Genomic DNA, 6,000 nt, shown 5'->3' with positions numbered 1-6,000 from the left:
AATGAAGTAAAATTTTCACTGATTTCAGACCTCAAAGGCAATCATTATTAACATTTTGGTAAATATAGTTTAAGATATTTTCCCACTGGGAATTCTTTTTTTTTTTTTTGCCAGCCTTATACAGACATTGCCACATGTACATATAATCACATCTATATTTTTATAAAAATTGATTATACAACATGTATTACCCTATAACTTGCTTCTGTCACCCTTCCAGATCAAAATATATAGGTTTTTATTTTATTTAACTGCTACAGGGAACAACATTGCACAAACCGCAACTTATATTAACAGCCCTCTATTGATAGCCATTCATGTTCTTTCCATTTTCACTACCTTTACTATTCTTAAAATTATATCTTTTAAACATTCCTATAAAAAGGATTTCTAGAACCTGAAATGTAAGTTTGCGGGGCGGGGAGGGTAGGGGAGAATGTTCAAAAGAGGAAAGAAAAGCTTTTTGTCTCATAGGTAGAAAAAGCTGATGACTGGAAAAATAGTAGGCCATTTTAAAATAAATGATGATGTCCTTATATACAGGGATAATTTTGTTCCCTAAATGCCAAAAAAAAAAAAAAAAAGGAAGATCTCAGTTTCATATTCTACTGGTCAATTAAGCCACAGAAAACAAAACCAAGCAAACGAATTGCATTTTCCCCTTTTGATGACATAGTATGAATCCATCTTTAAATCCATTCAAAGAAATTTTCTGCCAAAATCATTACTGCTCACTGATTGCACTGCAACTATTTTCCTGTACAGAGCAGAGTTATAATGACTAGAGACATACAGTTTCCCAAAATAAGGCCATGTGGTAACACTCCCCTGGATACCATATGACAAGGACAGACAGACAGGAGGAGGTCTAAATAACCCATTGCAGGTAAAACATCTCCTTAGACTTTCAGCTCTCCACTCCTGCCCCTTGGAGCCTGTGCTCCTCAAATGTCCCTGCCAAGCCTCGAGGGACAGAAATCCATTGAGTCCTGAGCAAAGACTGACAGGCCCCTTCCACTATCCTCTGTGTTGCACACAAAGTGTCAGCTATGATTGCATTTCATGAACAGGCTAATTAATTGTACACTGAGCCAACAAACTGAGCTGTGGAGAAAAAAAAAGATATGGGTGGCAATTCCACTCAGCTGCCCTTAGTGGGAGCAGAAGATGGGTGTCAGAATCGAGAGTTTGAGTTTCAGATTTCCCCTTGCATGTCCAGAGAGAAACAGAGAACAGCGAATGAAAGGATCCACTGACGAGCAAATGTCATAATGCCTCCCACTCGGCCTTGTTCTGTGTCTGGAAGACTCAGTAACCACCGCTCAGTGACTAATGATGTCATTACCAAATTTCTCTGTACGTAAAGAATAAGTAAATCAGCTGTGACCGTGGAAATATGGGCCAATACTTTTTTTAAAATGTGCTTTCTGCAAGATTTAGTTTTAATATTCCCTCTTTATTTTGTACCCTTTTCCCCCAAGTTTTTGATAACCCAGGAACAGGAGCTTTTAACCAAGCTGGACTTTAAGGAGATTTCTTTGGGATCCCTGTCTTACAGCATCTGGGAAACTTTTAAAACAAAGCAGAGAACTGCACATTACCTTCATATATGTTAAGTTTTTATGTCTAACAAGTAGGCTGGGGAGGAAACCCTACAATGAGAACAATTACATAGAAAAAAGAGAGACATGCACAGTCAATAAGTCTTTGTCATTGTGGGATACACTTGCCCACTTGTCTATACCAAAATTAAAAAAAGAATGAAAGGGGAAGAGTTATTTTTCATTAGGTGTCAAAGGCAACCTTAGCAAAAAGTTACCACATTAAAAAAAAAGAAAAAAAATTACTATATATCATTGTGCTAGGCAAGGGGGGGAGGTCAGGATCCCACAAAGCCTCTGCTTAAAGACATTCAAACAAATCAGTGTGTATTGTTCTCATTAAGTTTTTCTTTTTAATTATAAAATGTTAACAGCTGTAGAACTTCCTTAGTTGATTTATTTGTTCATTCAACCAATCAACCAATATTTTCTAAGAGTGTGTGTGTGTGTGTGTGTGTGTGCACATGTGTGTATCCAGTACTGTGCTAAGAAATGGGAATCCAGGACTAAGACACTCCCTGCCCTTTAGGGGTTCACAGCCCAGGAAAGAAACTGAGACTGGTAGCCCTAGTGAGTCCCAAGCACTGGGCAACATTCAAAGTTTGTGTTTTGTGCCAAACCCACACAGTAGGTTTATGAGATGTACGTATTTAATAAATGAGGCTCAGAGACGTGAAGTAATTTACCCCAGGACATTTCAGCTTCTAAACAGAAAGAGTAAGATGCAACCCAGTCTCTGTGGCTCCAAACCTCGGGTTCTTCCCACTCTACCACACTACCTCTAGTGGGAAAGACAGGAAAGCAAACACGGCGCAACACAACCCAGAGGGTGATGGACATAAAGAACTCATCATGTGATTTTTTTCTTCCTCTCTCTAAAATGGTACGGGCAGGTTAATCAGAAGGAAAGTCAATATTATGACTGCTTGTTTTTATATTTCTGCCTGACAGTCCAGATAAAAGGCTTTAATTCTGAATATCTTTGAGAACACAAAGCCTCGGAGCTCTGAAGCATTGCGTCAATAAGCACTTCTAATTAAATGGTTTAATAGTCAATCCTTACTTAGTTAGATTCATGAAAAATTTACATATGCATTCCATACCCAGCCCCCATTATGCTCAGCATATCACATTTCCTCCAAGAGTAAATGGACCGGACTTTTCCCCAGCCCAGAATTCTGTCTGTATTTGCAGCCATCCTAACTTCTTTCTCTCTGATCCTGTCCCTTCAAAGTCCCATATCTTCATCTCGCTTCCACACCACTTTCTCTGGTTCTTTGTTTTCCAGCACTTTCTCCCTCCTGTAGGTTCAAAGTCTCTCTCCCCTGACTGAAGGAAATTCAACCCATAAACATGCTAAAGTCTCTTCTATTTAAAAGTAAGAAATAAAGCAAACAGAAACAAAACAAAACCCTCTTAACTTTGCATCATGTTTTTTCTGTTGGTCCTGTCTTCCCATTTTCCTCAGTTTTCTGGTAAGTTTTTGTCTGTATTTGCTGTATTCAGTTTCTCACTTTTATTTTATTTATTTATTTATTTAAACATCTCTATTAGAGTATAATTGCTTTACAATGATGTGTTAGTTTCTGCCGTATAACAAAGTGAATCAGATATACGTATACATATATCCCCATATCTCCTCCCTCTTGCGTCTCCCTCCCACCCTCCCTATCCCACCACTCTAGGTGGTCACAAAGCACTCAGCTGATCTCCCCGTGCAATGCAGCTGCTTCCCACTAGCTATCTATTTTACATTTGGTAGTGTACATATATGTCCATGCCACTCTCTCACTTTGTCCCAGCTTATCCTTCCCCCTCCCTGTGTCCTCAGGTCCATTCTCTATGTCTGTGTCTTTATTTCTGTCCTGCCCCTAGGTTCTTCAGAAACTTTTTTTCTTTTTTTAGGTTCCATATATATGTGTTAGTTTCTCACTTTTTATTCATTCCTCAACTGCTATGTTGTGACCTCTGGCTCTTCCAAAAATACCTTGAATAATTGGAGGATTTTATTTTGTACTCATTCAGTCATTTAATATATATGTCCCAAAATGATTTGGAAAATCTTAAATCCATGATTCCAAATACACAGGTTATCTTTACATCCTGACTTTTGCTGGCATTTTCAGCTGCATGTGATATTGCTGACACTTGCCTTCTATGACGTTTCTTCTTGTTCTTTTTTACTCAAACCATTACTTCTTGGTCACGTTTGGGAGTGCTTGCGCATCCTGCCCCATTTACACGGGAGTTTCCCAGAGTTACATCCTCAGGCCAATGGTTTCCTCTCTCTACACACTATCCTGGAACATTCTCTTTAATTCTAATGATATGAATAATTATTTATAAGCTGAGGACATGCTAATATTTAGCTTTGGCTCACATCTTTTTCCAAAGCTTCAGAATCATTTAGTCAATTGCCTACTACAATTTTGATGCCTCACAAACGCATCCAAGTCAATATGTATCAAATTGAATTTTACATCATTCCCCTAAATGGACTCTCCTCCTTTGTGGGATAACACAGATATCAGTGTGTTTTGTACTTAACCCTGAAAACTAAAGGTTATCTCAGTCTCATCCCATCCCTCATCCACTTATTCATTCCCTCTCCACTACATACAGGTTAAGGGGGTTCCAGAATCCTGTTTTTTCTAGACGTTACACATCTTCCAAATCTATACCGTGTTATTGCCAAAAGCAATGTCGAGAAAAAAAATGGAGCTGGAGGAATCAGACTCCCTGACTTCAGACTATACAACAAAGCTACAATAATCAAGACAGTATGTTACTGGCACATAAACAGAAATACAGATCAATGGAACAGGATAGAAAGCCCAGAATAAACCCATGCACATATGGTCACCTTATTTTTGATAAAGGAGGCAAGAGTATACAATGGAGAAAAGACAGCCTCTTCAATAAGTAGTGCTGGGAAAACTGGACAGCTACATGTAAAAGAATGAAATTAGAACACTCCCTAACACTATACACAAAAATAAACTCAAAATGGATTAAAGACCTAAATCTAAGACCAGACACTATAAAACTCTAAGTGGAAAACATAGGCAGAACACTCTATGACATAAATCACAGCAAGATCCTTTTTGACCCACTTCCTAGAGAAACGGAAATAAAAAGAAAAATAAAGAAATGGGACCTAATGAAACTTAAAAGCTTTTGCACAGCAAAGGAAACCATAAAGAAGACAAAAAGACAACCTTCAGAATAGGAGAAAATATTTGCAAACGAAGCAACTGACAAAGGATTAATCTCCAAAATATACAGTCAGCTCATGCAGCTCAATATCAGAAAAACAAACAACCCAATCCAAAAATGGGCAGACGACCTAAACAGACATTTCTCCAAAGAAGATATACAGATCGCCAACAAACAGATGAAAGGATGCTCAACATCACTAATCACTAGAGTAATGCAAATGAAAACTGTAATGAGATATCACCTCACACTGGTCAGCATGGCCGTCATCAAAATATCTATAAACAAATGCTGGAAAGGGTGTGGAGAAGAGGGAAGCCTCTTGCACTGTTGGTGGGAATGTAAATTGATACAGCCACTACGGAGATGAGTAATGGAGTCCTTTAAAAAAAGAAAAATAGAACTACCATATGACCCAGCAACCCCCCTACTGGGAATACACCCTGAAAAAACCATAATTCAAAAAAGTCATGTACTACAATGTTCACTGAGGCACTATTTACAATAGCCATGACATGGAAGCAACCTAAGTGTCCAACAGCAGATGAATGGATAAAGAAGATGTGGCACACATATATAATGGAATATTACTCAGCCATAAAAAGAAATGAAATTGAGTTATTTGTAGTGAGGTGGATGGACCTAGAGTCTGTCATACAGAATGAAGTAAGTCAGAAAGAGAAACACAAATACCGTATGCTAACACATATATATGGAATATAAAAAAAAAATGGTTTTGATGAACCTAGGGTCAGGACAGGAATAAAGATGCAAACATAAAGAGTGGACTTGAAGACCTAGAGAGGGGGAAGGGTAAGCTGGGATGAAGTGAGAGAGTAGCATTGACATATACACACTACCAAATGTAAACTAGATAGCTACTGGGAGGCAGCTGCATAGCACAGGGAGAACAGGTCAATGCTTTGTTCCCACCTAGAGTGGTGGGATAGGGAGGGTGGGAGGGAGATTCAAGAAGAAGGGAATATGGGGAAATATGTATGCTTATAGCTGATTCACTTTGTTATACAGCAGCAACTAGCACAACATTGTAAAGCAATTATACTCCAATAAAGATGTTAAAGAAAAAAAAGAGTAAATGGAAAAAAAGTAACATTTGAATAAATGGAGAGATGTTCCATGTTCATGTACTGGAAGGTTTAATATTATTGCCAATTCTTCTCAA

This window comes from Tursiops truncatus, chromosome 13 (assembly GCF_011762595.2).
Source record: "Tursiops truncatus isolate mTurTru1 chromosome 13, mTurTru1.mat.Y, whole genome shotgun sequence".
Classification (NCBI taxonomy): domain Eukaryota; kingdom Metazoa; phylum Chordata; class Mammalia; order Artiodactyla; family Delphinidae; genus Tursiops; species Tursiops truncatus.
Note: the sequence above shows the minus strand (reverse complement) of the source record.